Source organism: Apis mellifera, linkage group LG8 (assembly GCF_003254395.2).
Source record: "Apis mellifera strain DH4 linkage group LG8, Amel_HAv3.1, whole genome shotgun sequence".
Classification (NCBI taxonomy): Eukaryota; Metazoa; Arthropoda; class Insecta; order Hymenoptera; family Apidae; genus Apis; species Apis mellifera.
Window position 1 is genome coordinate 4,185,722 of NC_037645.1, and position 16,322 is coordinate 4,202,043.

Sequence of the window (16,322 nt, forward strand, 5' to 3'; positions counted from 1 at the left end):
ATACGGTGGGAGAAGGCGGGAGACGTTCCGATCGACCTCCTACCCTCGTTTCTTTCCGACGATCGCACTAATTCCGATTATCGTCCGGCTATCATCGAGAGATCGTTCAACGTTTCTATGAATAGAAAGCTTGTACGGGGGGTGAAAACAGACCGGCAGATAACAGAGGCCGAGGTTTCCACTCGCGATTTAAAAGGTGACGTTTCCGTAAGAGATATATTATTTCGTTTTTATCTAAGGCGATGTGTTTGATCGAGCATCGTGACGCGTAATTCGTTAAACTTTCATCGGGACATTCGTTTTTTTCTGTCTGAATTAATTAAGAAGGAGATTAGAAGGATGATAAAAATAGAAAAATAGAAAAATATCTTTTATTATTGTACAGTGGAATATTATATATTTGCTCTTTATATTTACAAGATTAGAGAATATCGAATCATTTCTCTCTTCGTATCTTTTCTTTTAAATAGTCTTTAAAATAGTTAATTAAATTTAAAAGAAACGAAGAACATCGTGTTAAGAATCAGAGATTACGATTTACGTAAATTTTTCTGTGATTTTTTGCTCGAGTGCAGTTTTTTTTTTGGAATGGAACGATAATGTTTTGTTTTACACAGCAATTCCGTTCTTTTCTCTCTCTCTCTCTCTCTCTTTCTTTAAATCGATTGGTATAAAAGTGCAATAACGAGAACGTTGGTTATAGACGGTGTCAATTTACGGGTCGTCAGCACTCGTATCGATTTCCCTTCGCGTAAGTGTAATCGAAACGCGTCCGGGATGATTTTTCTTTTTTTTCTTTCTTTCTTTTTTTTTTTTTTTTTTCCTACATTCTTAAGTTAAACGATCTATTTATAAATCCTCATCTCGTTCGAAATTACGAAAGATGAAGACAGAAGATGAACCGATCATATGATGAATTTTGGTCGTTTCTTCTCGTCTCCTTTATTTCTGATCACTTTCCTGTTTGGTTACGCAAAACGAGGGATATTTATAAACCCGTGTAACGGGTTTCGCGAACCTCGTACATCGATACTTCGTCTATGTTTATTGTATTACTGGTATTAGACACGGGATAGGCAGAACAGTACAGGCTATCAGTTTTACTATTTCCATGGCTGCGCCCTTGCTATCTTTTTTGAACGAATTCCATACCTGTTCATGAATCTCGTTTCTAAGCTGGTATAGGAATACATTATTCATCTATTTATAGAAGAAAACCGCAAGAAAAAATACGATGACTAACATTTCTTTTATTACGTTACGCTGAATATATTCACAAATATTGTAATAGCGTTTAGTATCCTTTTATGATCAGATTTATGTTTTCTCTTTTTCTCGAATTGAATTTTCGCAATTCAAAATTTAACAGTCATTTGAATCCATGATTGTAAATGAACTAAAAATAACTTATCACAGTATTCCATCTAAACTTTTATAAAAATAGCAACATATACACGCACACGCATAAATATATAATATATATATCGTGACTCATTTTACACGAATCAAATCATGCATATCAACGTTTACAAACTCGTCAATGACGTCATTTTTTTTTTTATCTTTCTGCCACGATAATTCTCACGTGCCATATTTTCGTTAATCGAATCGTGCATATCAACGTTTATAAACTGATTCTCTCCATTTTTAAACGCAAGTATATAAATATATTTGCGTTTGTAATAACAATAAGTCCAATATATCATCTTTTGTCTAAACAAGGAAACGAGATAAATTTTGCAACAAATCTGATGCCTTTGTTTCTCTTTGTTTGTTGGTTATTTATCCTGATTTTCCACGTTGAAATTATCGATGTTCGACATGGTCAAGTCTTCGTTATCATGTTCAATTAGTGCGGTGGCCAGCAAGTTTCTCCACGTGTCGTGTTATAGTGCACTTTATCTGCGCGTGATAGCAATTTATAAAGGAATTCTTTGGATTTTCGCGATGATATCCGAGGCGTGTATGGTGTCGATTTATCGTTTCGTTACGTAGATAGGTAGGAATTCGCGTATCAATTGGAGTGATGACGTGAAACGTTCTTTTTTTTTTTTTTTTATTTTTATTATCGTACGAAAATGATATATGATCGTGAAGAAAGAAGATTCGAATGCTTTTGCAATGGTTGTGATACATTATCGTAATTTATGATAATATTACCTTAATGATATAGTATCATAGATAATTATAGTGTTATATTATTATAACATTTTAAAATATACTTAATAATAATAATTTTGGATACGAAACTTTCTTTTTGACTTCAGATAATTTTTTTTTTCTTTATTCAGAAATTAGAAAGAGTTATATATAATGATAATGTTCAAATTAATTTAACCTAACCTAATGGCCTGAAGATATTTTATAAATATTCTCTTTCTCTTAAATATCTATTTTCAATTTTAATTTTGTATTATTATTTATATTATTGAAAGAATTCGATTTAAGAATAATTTTAAACGATGGATTATTCGAAGGGTTGTTACCTTCTTCCAATGAATGGAATTTTTTGACGAATATATATCTTTAGAACCGGAGAAGATAATTTCTTACACGCGAAGTTTTTTAGTTCTTTCAAAACCATCAGACGGAGACTAATTTTATCTGTGATAAGAATTTTTATTGCTACGTTAGCGTTGATTTTTTATTATATATAGTATTGCCTCGTATGCTCAAAAATCACTTCATTAGCATAAATTATTTCAGATTTTTTTTCTCGACTGCAAAATGCACATTACATAAATCATCCTGCATTGAAATGCAAATTCAAGAGTTTTCCATGAGTTGCAAAAATTATACATATACACAGTCATGATAATTATTGCTTTAATCACAATAATTATATCTATTATTCCATTGACATTTTGTAAAAAAAAAAAAAAATTCTAAATCACCATTCGATTGATAAATGTAATTTAATTTCGCTGTATATATATCTTGCACAATTTTGTAATTTTATGTAATTGAATTAAATTTAAAAAATATTCAAAAGAATTCGCTTAAATTACTCAAATAAACTACACAAAAATATTCTCAAAAATGTTCCACCACCTTTCAACACCCTCAAATATACACTCGCCAAAAAATTCAATTTCACCAATCCAAAACCCTGTCTAAATCCCCTGAAGAATCAAAACTATCCAATAATATTCTCAAACAAATCGACGAACACAACAATAGTTGTACACACAGTAATCTCTCATGTCTAGACTTGCTTCCTGGGAGCGTCGAGAACGGGGTTAAGTTCGAGCGCCTTCCAGACAGTATCGTATGCGCTGTCGATCATTCCTGTCTATCTGTTTTCCACTAGCTCTATTTTTCCCTAGGAAACTGGACAGGGGGATAGTGGCGGGTAGACGGGCGTGCAGCTGTGTAGCCGAATCTAGGTCCGATTCTGGGCTGGAATCACGTGCACACTGCTGTTGATTGCACTTTGAAATCGGGGCTACATGGCTCGCGGGGGGGCGATAAAGCTGCCTCTGAGGCCGTATCCGATCGAACGAGGACGAGCGTGCACTAGTGGAGGATCTGTTTGTGTATGCACGAATCACGAGGAGGAAAGTGAGCGCATCGAAGCAACCGTTTTATCACATGTGAGAATCGATGAGGAGTGAAGATCGAGGTGCGTATGTAATTTCGGGCTGACCAGCCACTTGCCTCTACTACTGATAGTACGAATACTCGTGCCGATTTGATTCACATTTGAATTTTTTCCAATTTTGACTTTGAACGGATATTTAGGAATAATGTTTCAACAGAGTGTATATATTGGAATATTGTTCAGTGTTACGTGTGGTGTTTCTATGTTAGAGTTTTGGTTTTAGTAAAGCAAGAATATGTACATTTAGGGATAGATAATTATTTGTTTGTTGAATTCATTGAGAAATAATGTTTTGATGGCTTTATTTGCATTTTTTTTTTTTTGATTATGAGTTTTATATTTCGTTGCAATTTAATGTAAACGATTTAAGCAGTGAATATGCATAGTTGATGAGATCTAGTTTGTTTGAGGTCTATTTATAATTTAGATAAATCGTGGAAATTTTTGAATGTTCTAAGCATGAAGTTTGATGAAGTGACGAGGATTGATTAGTTATTATGGATTCTAGATAACACTGGAAGAAATACTATCAAGAATGAAGTTCTCTAAGCAAGTTTACGATTTGATGGGGAGTATTTACTTCTCTTTCATATAAAATTCTTTCCTAGTTATTCTTTCTGCGTCTCGATTCATCCGGCCTTGATCCAGAGGATGTGAAAAATATCAGTGGCAAATGGGACGCAACACGATTGTAAAGAAGAATTGTAAACAAGTACAAGGTTCGCCGAATAATAAACCAGACCTTAACAAGATTAATGGTTCCTCATTATTTTTTAAATAAATTCGTAACGTGATTGAGTTATTCCCAAAAATTTTACGTCTTCTCAAACAATCGAAATTTTTTAAAATTTTACATTTCCTTTCGATCGAAACAAGATCCAATATTTATCGATGAATAATATTAAAAAAAATAAATAACATTCAAATATGCACATAAAATTAAATAAATTTTCATTCATTTCTCCTGACTAATTCTCGAAAATATTAATTTGCACAAACACTCATTATCTATTTATGTCAAAATCTGAAAGAATCCAAAAGATTTGTCGTTTATTACCTATTTAGAAATGTCGAATATCTAAACGAGATAAAAAGTTTTTCGTTTTCAAGGCAAAATGTTAAAAAATTAATTTCCAAAAGTGAAAAATACCCGCACAGCGTTTCACTCCGCGTCGAGTGTACACACCATAGGAAAGATTCCTCTCCCTCCTGTGTAATAAAATCGTAATGCATGCAATAAACGCGCAATCCAGCGCGAACTAACGATCTAAATTGAATATGTAGGGTAAACTTCGGATGATTGCCTCCGTTGGCTCCGAACGCACGAGTGCAAACGGTCGCAATCGCCATCTTGCGCTCGCTATATCGTTTCCCGATGATAAACGCCATGTTGACGCTCGTGCCGCGGCACAAAAGTCACGGACCGGTCGTCATCGTCGTCAACGACCTGCAAGCGTGTTCTCAACTGTCGCACATGTCGTGAGATCAATGACGTCAATCTTGACACGTATGGGAATAATCATCGTGCGTAACTACTTGTTGCACCGTGCTGAAGGACTTTTTTTCTTCGAGACGATGAAAGATAAATACGAAATGAGAGATGTATCGATTCGTATCGTTCCTCGTTTTTGAAAATATGATTTTTTTTCAGATTTTTTATATTTCGAAAAGATTCATCGATAATTGAATTGTTTCTTTCTTTTTAATTGAAAATTGATAATGCTTGAACAAATTTTATTTTGATGAAAATAGTTCATCGTACTATTTGTTTCTTTTTTTAATAGAAAGTTTTTAGAGATTGTTTAAAATAAAAATTCGATGATGTAAACGACATGAAAGTTCTTTAATAAATCATTTCTTTATCGATGTAAATTTTTATAAATACATAATTCTTAGGTTCTTTCTAAAAATAATTATTATGTGACTACGGAATAATAAAACTCAATCTCGATAGAATCTATCCAATCTGTATATACAAGTTTATATAATATATAATTTTGAGATTTCGTGTTACAAAAAAAAAAAAAAATAGCAATCGTTGAAGAAAAAAAAGTTTCAAGAATATTTTCTAATCAAACAAGAATTCACTTTCTAATACTTTCTAAAATAACACAAACACTAATAACCAATAATGCTTTTTAACATATAAAATAAATGTTCCAACAATACTTTCTAATATGAAATAAAATATCTAATAAATTTTCAAACTTAATAAAGAAACACGTGCTACCTACTTTAACCAATACTTTCTAAAATCTAGGATAATTCTAACGTTACATTTTAGCAACGTTACGTTATGAAATAAAAAAAAAAAAAAATTAAAAAAGAAATACAATGATGATGGATGAAAATGATGGATGAAATCCAAAAAAAACAAATAGATCATTTTTACAATAACAATTCCATCGAACGTCCAGAACAGCTCACCCATGCCACTGTAATATCACTTCTTTATTTAGGAGGGCAATCACGGTGAACCAGAGCGAGCGTTTAACACGCGGCATTTACGATAGGGCAGACTCAACAGGTTAATAGTAGGGTTTACACTAATCGAATGGGACGGAACTCGAGCGGACCGAGAGCGGAATGATTGGCGAAAATAATTCAGCTTAGTGATCTAATTCACCTAATGCCTCGTTCGGTTAAATGATCAAACATGATTGTGCCTCTGGCCGTAATTGACATAATTGTTTTCCGACCGACATTTAGAACACTCTCCCTTCGCTTCTAATTCGTATCAGATTTGTGAAAATTAATTATACGAAAATTGATATTAAGGGCCGTTAATTTTATAAGAGAATATAAAGGATATTTATTTTCATATTGTATTACGTATTATTCTTAAAAAAAAAAAATAAATTTTGATTCAAGAATTATTAATTATTTCGATATAATAAAATAATTTCTTTATGTTAAATTTGATGAAATTTGTATGAACACTTTTTGACAAACATTTATGAGATAAAATAATAATTGAAATAATATTTCAAACAATTTCCAAGGAACTTGTTTCATGTTAATCTAATACATTGATCATTACATTGTAATTCCATTTAATTCAATATATGATTAGTCTTAATATACAGTTTGGAATAATTTTCTGTCTGACATCTTGCCAAATTGCTCGCCTTTAATGGATTTGAGAATAAGTGGTTCAGTCTCATCTGTATTTCGATCGTAAATCATTGGATCGACTATAATAAAAGTCTGTAATTTATTGGCATCATAATCTCTACTCAATTTGTCCTCAAGTATGATTTGAAAATATTTAAAATATTTAAAACAAATTTTTCAAAAAGTATTTTTTTCAAAATATAATTTCCAAGCAAAAGAATTTATTTATTTTCTAAAAGTAATAGAATATTATGAAATTGAAAAAAAAATTGAAAATTTCAAAAATTCTATTCATAAAATGTGTCCTCTCTTTCCAAAATATTCTTCAAAGGAATATCACGAAATGAAAGAAAAAAAAAAAAGCCAAAGAAAAGTCGATTGCACAATAAATTTGCCCATCGAATTTCTAAAATTCCATACATAGAGATACAATGTGAAATAAATGGAACGCTCGAAATTGCTATGTCTAAATTTTCCAAAAGTTTCAAAATTCCAAAATTCCTTGACGCAAAAATGCTCACAGCACGATCGAACGAAAGTCCAAAAACTCGTCCTCCAAATTAATCAAGTTACTCGATCAATGTATCCAATCACATTACCAATAACATACAATCGATATCCCCGGTCAACGATAAAATTAAAACAAAACAATCCCGAATCTTCGATTTTTATCTCACTCTAAACAAAAAAAGAAAAAAAAAGAAATCAAGTCACTCGAATCGAAACTAATCCTCGTCTAATCCTGACTAATACTTATACGCGGCTGAACTGCACGCGACCAAATTGGCTCCGACAATCTAAACTTCCTGAATTGGATCGTTGGCGCGGATGGGTGCGGGGTTAGGGTCGCGGAGAGTGCACGTGCGAGAGAGAGCCGAGGAACACGTGAAAGAAGTAGGTCTCCGGCGAGGATCATCTTAATCGGTGTTACCATACGTACTTACCTCATTGTCGTTGACTGATCATGCACCTTGCTCATGCACGCATCCCTGGTGTTGCAAGCCATTAGTACAAGCCGGATTGACCTCTGCTATCGTCGAGAGCCGGGTGACGAAGCCGCTCTTCTGCTCGATTGACACACGCCATTACCGTGATTACCGGTAATAATTGGCAGACACGCGAATCCACCGGCTCTCTAGCTTTTCTCTTTTTCTCATTTAAGGCCCTTGAACCGCCGAAATAATCGGTCGCGACACCTCAGACCTCCGGGTCTCCGGTTCCTTAACCCCCGGTTGCTTGTGTAATTGGTGTCCAGACCTGACCACTCTGAACCAAACAATGGAATGCTTTTTTAGAATATCGTATGGATAAACGATGGCCCGATAATTTAAAGAGAATATCCTATCTTGTTTAATGTTTCTTTTATTTTTCGAGATATCGCATTATGAAAGCAAGTGACTCGAAATTCTTAATTATTGAATTATTATGGATATAGAAAGATCGTATTGCTTATGTTATAATATAAGTGAAGATAAATATTTTCATATTTGATATACATTGATTTAAATTGATCAAGTTGAATGATTTTTATTACAGTTCTATTTGTCTAAATTTAAAAACTTGATTAATTAAAATTCTAAAATAAATTTTATCTAAAGCTAATCAACTTTAACTTGAATCGATCAATTTGAAACATTGAATACGTGTCCTTCATAAAATTAATTAATAAAGCTTGCCTTATGAAATATAATGTATTTGAAAATGTTAAATTATCGGATTTCTAATGACACGCTCACCTAAGTGGTACGTGTCTATAAATGAGTGAGTAGCCGACGTGGATGTTTTCCGATCGGCACAACGATAAGGATGTCGTCGACACCAGCCAGTCCCAACGGCGCAGCCAGGTCGATCGTGGCGTCTGAACTTGGACCTCGACGGCGTAAATCAGCAAAACAACCGTCTTCGCAGATTGCATGCATAATTGTATTTTTATACTTGAGGCTGGCGTCCCCTAGGCAATTTGTATCGAGGAATGCTACTTGTATCGAGAAACGATCATGTGCCGACTAGTCACCGAATCGAACAGGATAAATTGAATTCTATAAACGGACGATGAGTAACTCTATCTTGAGTTCTGTTACTCCGTTAAGAAAATACGATTTAGTTTCTGAAAGATTAATGCTTTATTATCCTTTGTCGGAAGGAGATTAGAAATTTTTTAAAAAGAAACGAATCGATTTGATTTTTACGACTTTAAAAGAAAAAAGTATTTTTACAAAGAGGGGAAAATTTTTATACAAGAATTCCTAAAAATTATAATGCCTTTAAAACTTTCAAATCAAATTGTGTTTAAACTCTTCTTTGATTCGATGATTCTTTTTTAAATAATTTATCATTCGATTGGAAGAATAACGTGCAATCAAAATCAGTCACTAAATATATAACTCTACCATTAAGAAAGAATAAATATAAACTACCTTATCTAAAAGAACTCATCGAGTATCAATTATTTAAAAAAAAAAATTCTTTTCGCATTGAAATCGTTTCCTAATCGCCATTGTTAAAGAGTATCTTCAAGTAAACATATTGAGTTGAACCCAAACAGCACTTCGAAGGAAAAACATCGGTTACACAATTGTCGTAACCGATTCGTGAACAACACACCCTGAACGTTGCTCCGTGAAACATGCGCGTGCCGCGTGCAATTACACGAGTTATACAATCCCATGAGAATTTTTCGATCGACTGTAAAACATACCGGTGAATTCTTTATTTACGAATAGCCTTTTGACTCTTTTCCAGATGTATATCTATAAGATGAAAGAATGAATTATATTAATTGCAAAATGATTTTAACATTTACACTATCTTCGTCTTAATCTTTAAAAGATTGTAAAGTATATTCTAGTGAGAGAGTATAATAATACTTTCACATTCTTCAGAAATTTACCCCATAATCGTACAAAATTTCATGGATTAATAATTAAAGGAAGTAAATTCACTAATTATGCAATGCATTTTTAAGCATAAATATATATCGTTGATAAAAACAAAACAGAAGTGATCAATGAACAATCTCAAAGATAATCTCATCTGTCTACGGATTTCAAACAAATCGATATCCACGAAAGAAAAAAAAAAAAAGAAAAATCTCTTTCATCGCAGCGAACTACCGCGAAGTTCCATTAGAGTCCCCACCAGCCATCATTATCTCTCGACTCTTCCTCCTTATCAATCTCCGACTTTTTCCGCGGCGTTCGACTAAATATTCGGAATATTACGCTGTCCCGTCCGCATCCACCGCGTTTTCGTTCTCTTATTGTTCTATATTTAAACATGAAACTTTACCCCGCGGCCGTCCAACAATTATTATTATAACGCGCATATAAAAGATGAGATCGTGTATACGTAATGGCCGCGGACAAACACGAGAGATATTCAATAAGGTGCATGACACATCGTGGCTTCGTTCTTTCCCGTGGAAAGAGGGACAGAGAGGGCGCGGAACGGGCCCCGCGCTATCTTGGAACGTTCACATCGGTTCAGAGGTCAATCAATTGAAAGGAGCGAGAGGAGAGAATGGAGTGGCGAAGAGGCGAGAGTGCGCTCGCCAGCGTTAAAAACCGGTCGTTAATGGGCGGCCGCGTTATAATTGAAACTTCAATCTTTATTGTCGCAATTATTCTCGAACGGGTAATGGGTTTTTTACGAGCGAGCCGTGTATTAATAGACAGGAGAGAGGTTCGTTGGTAGACACCGTCACCCCTAGTCAACAATATCCTTTCTCTATCGTTTGGTGGAGAATCGTGTCAGGTCATGGAGAATATCCAATTGTATGGGTATGTGTAGACTCTCCATCGATAATTACGGATCGTTGTTTAATAATTGGATCGTGATTGGCGCGAGGTAAGTGTTGGTGTAACAGGTGTTCAGTGGAAAAATGGTACATTTATTGTTGTACATCCTGTAAGTGTATTTTTTTCCTTTTTAAAGTTAACATTCGTATATATCGACGAAGTTTGTTTTAACTTTGTTGAAAAACTAAGAATTTTTATTTTATTTTTTTTTATTTGTAAATTTTTTGAAATTAAATGATTTATAGTTTGTTCTATTTTCGTACTCGAGTGTATATAATAACTGTTTTACTGTTATTATATAGAGAGAGCATAATGATTCTTTTTTATTGATGTTTAATTTAATTTATCTTGTCTGTCTATCTTAAGGCTCTACGATTAGGACTCTTGATTAATAACAAACGATCGTTGTTTCAACATGGCTACCTTGTTGACCGAAGGAAGTTTGGTTGAAATGTTGGGAAACGTATTTGCAGAGATAGCTGAAGGATAATTTATGATCTATTGTTGATGTTTAATCGAATTAAACTTGCTGACGAAACTTCAAGCTGGTTAGCTTGTTTGATTTGAATTTAGTTGAATGTTTTATTCCTTGTCAAACAATAACAATTGTATGAAATGCAGTTGGGCTGATAGTGTTTAATCTTAATCATGATTAAAAATCGCAGAGAGGATAAAATTGAAAATAAAATAAATGAGACATTGATTTTTGTTCAAATTATACTGAAATTCATGATGAAAGATAATATTCATTTGCAGCAATAAAAGAATTAATGTTGTAACAAAAATATTTTTAATTTTGAGATTGAATCTTATTGAAAATCTATACAAACTCCAATTGTTTTTATTATTTTTAAAATTTATCAAACTTAAACATTTTCATACATCTTTTGAATCCTAGAATTCAAAAATTCCTCTGTTATGTCATTTTATATCTAAAAATTGCTTCAAAATCTAAATTGTTCTGACGACAAATTGATTTTCGAAACAGTTACTGTAAATTTCACATTTGACAACTTGTGAAATTTATTAAGATTCTTCGCAGGTATTGCGTAATAATTATATAACGTTTCTTAAAGCATGCATTGCATTATGCAGCAGATATTATTCTTTTAAGCACATTCGATATCTGGACGGAAGAAGATTCTGGGAAGAATATAGTTCGTTTTATCGCCGCAAGATATGCAAACGAATAACAACAGACGAAATTAAATGCAAGATTGACTTTTTTTTTGTCGGAAAACGTGACTTTTTTTCGCGAAACCACGAAACAAACAATCGTTTGTTTATTAATTTCGATCGTGGATTATCAATATCTCAATAAATCACGCGCAATATGTCGCAGCAAGACGATTATCGCTTGCAATTTTATCGTATACATGCATATGAGACATCGTGAATGGTGAATTAACCATTTTTATTATCAGAAATTGATATTGATAAGTGCAGATTTTGTAAATATATTTTTTTATTTCTTTCATAATTGAGATAAATATAAGTTGAAATTTTGTAGAATATTTGTAAATATATTTTTTACAATTTTTCATTTTTTTCATAATTCTTTAAAAATCAAATCTTTAAATTATTATTTAAAAATTGTAAAAGTAATGTGTATCATTTTAATGCATTATATATTGGTCAGCAATCAACAAAAATGATCTCATCGTATTTTTATCATCGTATATTTATATATTATATGTAATTATTATCAAGAAAGATACAAAGAAAAAATATAAACAAATTTTATTTTTAAAATGAGAGAAATTTAAAAATCGATAAATCACTTTTCAATATATATTTAGAAGTCAAATAAGATAAATCTTTTAACGAATCGTATAAAGAATCATGTAGCCATAAAATACTATTTTTACTAACTCTCTGCTCGTTTTAATTTTATAATCGTTTTAATATTCTAAGTTACGAGCTTGTAAATCGGCTTTATAGTCGTTTTTAACGCCGTCACGTCACCCCTCAGTATATTTTCGATTCTTTCGCGGAAAAACTATTATGAATCCGCGAGTCCTTAAAATCTTTTGCACATATGTCTCTTATTGATCTAAAAATTGAGTAATGTTTCATTTCAAATGATTCATTCCAAGTCTTTGACAGTTGAACGATTTGCAAATTGATTATATGCAAAAGATGTATACGTCGATTCACTTAATTAGTAAGATTTCTTTTTTTTTTTTTTCATTTCAATAAGCACGATCCATCTTTCAACGATAAATTCATAAATTGATATTCGATAACGATATCGTAATTAAAATTATTAATTTGTATGACGAAAATTATATTATATCTGTTGTACAATTTTTTTTATATCATTTGAAAAAATGGAGTAGCATTATAATTGATAAATTGGGATAAGGATAGAATCGTAGGACGTTCGAAAATTCGAATAAATCTTGTTGGTTAAATTTATCATAAACGAGATTAGAAATTCTTTTTCAATTTTTCCAATTACCAATCTTATCTACTTTTGCATTTTTTCCCGTTCGAACAACAGATTCCGTGTGTTTCTTTTTTTATTTTCCTCCTTAGATAAATAAAATTAGATCAAAAGGCGCCAGTAAAGTATTTTAGGAGAGCATTATCATAAGAAATAAATTTCATGATCTATAATTGGAAAGTGGTATACCACGTTATTTGATTTATAGCTTCGTTGCACAGAGGGAAAATAAGGCTGTAATACCTTATTCCCGAGATATTCATTTAAAGATCATTTTAGAGTATTTTTAGATTTTTATGAGATTCCTTGGAAAAACAAGAAATATACTACGATTCTATGAAGTCATAAGGGGGGGCCCATGGAATTTGATTCCGAAAATTATGACCGCATAATTGGATCCCTTTAGGTCCCAAAGATAAGCGAGATAACGGGATCCTCTTTTGGTCGTACATTTTACTAAAAATATCGATCTGAGTTGGCCAATCATAAAAATAAACTTGTACTCGAGTATAATCAGTGTATCGAGAAATAATCTTTTTTTTTTTAAATATATCTTTTATCAATCTTCAATTTTTTTACATACAGATATACGTAGAAAATATGTACAAAATATTTTTATTTTACAATGTTTGGATAATTTGTATATCTTTCTTTTATTTTGGTTTTACTTCTGCACAATTTTTTTGTTCATCATTATAATCAATTAACAAAAACTTTGTACTTCGTTCCATATTTGTATCAAATTATCCAATTTAGAATTAAAACTTTACAAAAAATGAAATTTTAATTAAATATAGATACGTTTCATCAAATAACAATATTTTTATATCCCATATTTGCACGCATTAACTTTCCAACAAATATATCCAAATCTCTAATCACATCGATAATCAATACATCTCACAAATAATTAGGCGTGTAATCTGAAACCCTTAGAAACCCTTGAACCCCATCCCCATTTACCCTCAATCAATCTTCAAATGTTCAAAACAACTAAAAAAATTGACCTCTTCCAATCTCTTCCAATCTTCACCCTGAATCCACCATAAAACTTTCCGTTATCTCATCCCTCCAAAAAAAAAAGAAAAAAAAAAAAAGACTCTCCCTATTTTCAATGAGGACAATCAAGACTGAGAGAATTTTATCTAATTTAAGGTACCGTAAGATACTTAGAGAAAAAAAAAAAAAAAAAAAAAAAAAGAGCACATTGTAGATTCTTCAGAAACCCGTGTCCTCCATGTTTGAATCGGCCGGTGAGACCGACGGGTACATTTTTTCGGCGGTCACGGCGCCGACGGGGCAATGATAACCGATAAGGGAAGCGAGTTACAAGCCGATAACCCCATGGAACCCGCGGATGAGGTCAACCGGGGAGCGGCACGCTTTCCTACGCGGCCGACTTGGTGGCGTTTATATTTAGATTATCAATGGCGGGATGTACCAGGAAACACAGGCGCGCTTAGAAGAAACGGAACAGGGATTCCTGGAAATCGGGTCGCTCCTCATTGCCTCCTCATGCGATTGGCCGAAAACTGGTGTTCGTCTGGTTAAACGAATCATTTCATCTGGTTGTGCAGTTGGGATTGTAAGAGCGTTCGAGGAAGAATCGATCAACAGTGCATATTTCGTGTAATAAAACAAAAAAAAAAACAAATCGTGTATATATAATTATTGTGGAATAAAGTAATAAATAATTCGTCGGAAATAGATTTGATTAGTGGTTATTTTTAATATTAATTCGAAAATTTATATTGATAGAATATACTGGATAGTGGATCTATATTTTCTGAAAATGATTAGGAAATTTAGAATTAATAGGGATGAAATTGTAGGCACGTTTGTCGAGTCTACTCTTCGTTTACTTTTCTTCCTCTTCTCTCTTCTCGACGAGAGATCTTTGTATTGAAATGAAATCGTGTACACTTGGAGATTAGGAAACGGGATTACTTAAATCGCAAGAGTGATGAGATCCATTTTATATGAAAATAATCTACGTGAAGATAGTTTGATGAAAGGTCGCGAGGTATTGATATAAATTGATATAAAGCATGTGTTATCTGCAATCGCCAGATCGAGTCATGTGCTCGTTTCGTAAGCTCGTACTTCGCAAATCTGGGATTACATTAAGGGAGTCCAGTTGTATCATCACAAAAGACCAAGTTTCTTAACAACTTGTAACAGATATCAATCATCTCCTCGTGCCAGAATATCGAGAAAATATTCGTCATGATCTGCAAAAAAATCCTTATTAAGGAAAGTTGAAATTAATTTGAGAAGACTACTTTATCAAGAAGAAAAGGAAATATTTCTGAACAACTGTCCAATGAATTCCCTACTGCTTTTCACTATATATAAAACAGTCAATCATTTGCATTAAATATTTATTTTCAAAATTCCATTCCATCGAATCGTATCATTCCAATAATTTATGTAACGATCGATCATTTCCTCTGTCGAATGAAATATCGAAGATTACCATCATCTTAAATCCTTACCTCAGAAAAAACGAAGGAAAGTATTTGTGGAAGAAAGAACCACGTGGAAATCGAAGCGCCAGTGAGTCAGTCGGATCCTGGACAATCGTTCTATCGTTCAGCGTGACGAAAGCGTGATAAAAGCGCCCTCGTCCATCCGCCCTCCCCCCTCCCCGCCTCTTACATAAAAGTAATAATAACTGCGTGGACGCGTGCCGGTCTTTCGAACGAGCCAGGTCGCAGAATCATATGATTTAACCGGGTGCAACAGCCACGATGCCCGGTTTTATTCCATCCAGGAGGAGGGTCGCGAATTGCGAAACCGTTTGACCTAGCGGCATTGATACGAGGCATCTTGATTAAGCCTATGTGTAATGACCTTTGCTCGAGATCCTTGCGTCCATGTAACAACGTACAATTGAGAATATCGAGAATTGAAATTCACGTGCATTAGGAGTCGCACGAGTCGAGGTAAATTTGTTCCATGTTCGATTTCTATGTTGGAAGTTTTTGAGGAAGCTTAAATTTCGAGAATTTCGATAAAAGATATTTAGGATATAGAAGAATATAGAATTGCTACATTTTTATATCATGAGATGATATTTTTGTATAAATGATATTTCGTATATGTTATAAATAAATCTTATATTAGATATATAAGAACTATGTGGAAATATATATCTTAACCAATGTATCAATTTGAAAATTTTAACGTAACTTTTATATTATTCGTACTCGTTTTATATAATTTTTTTTGATGGGTGTATATACATAGAATCGTAATCGCGAAGGAATTTTTCTTTCCTGATTATCACCGATTTTTATTATATTTTTAGTTCTTTCGTGTACTTATTAAACTGACAGCCACATGTAAAGTATAATATTTGATA

At 32.8% G+C, this 16,322-nt stretch overlaps 2 long non-coding RNA genes across 2 annotated transcripts; one reads left to right on the forward strand and one right to left on the reverse strand.

Annotated features, from left to right (window-relative positions):
• Positions 1-2,402: 2,402 nt before the first annotated feature.
• LOC113218926 lies at positions 2,403-4,357 on the forward strand. The gene is made up of 2 exons (XR_003305117.1): positions 2,403-3,622; positions 4,110-4,357. It is a non-coding gene; the product is annotated as an uncharacterized LOC113218926 (long non-coding RNA).
• Positions 4,358-12,394: 8,037 nt separating this feature from the next.
• LOC107964872 lies at positions 12,395-16,030 on the reverse strand. The gene is made up of 2 exons (XR_001704026.2): positions 15,454-16,030; positions 12,395-15,189 (listed from the first exon to the last, which is right to left on the reverse strand). It is a non-coding gene; the product is annotated as an uncharacterized LOC107964872 (long non-coding RNA).
• Positions 16,031-16,322: the final 292 nt, after the last annotated feature.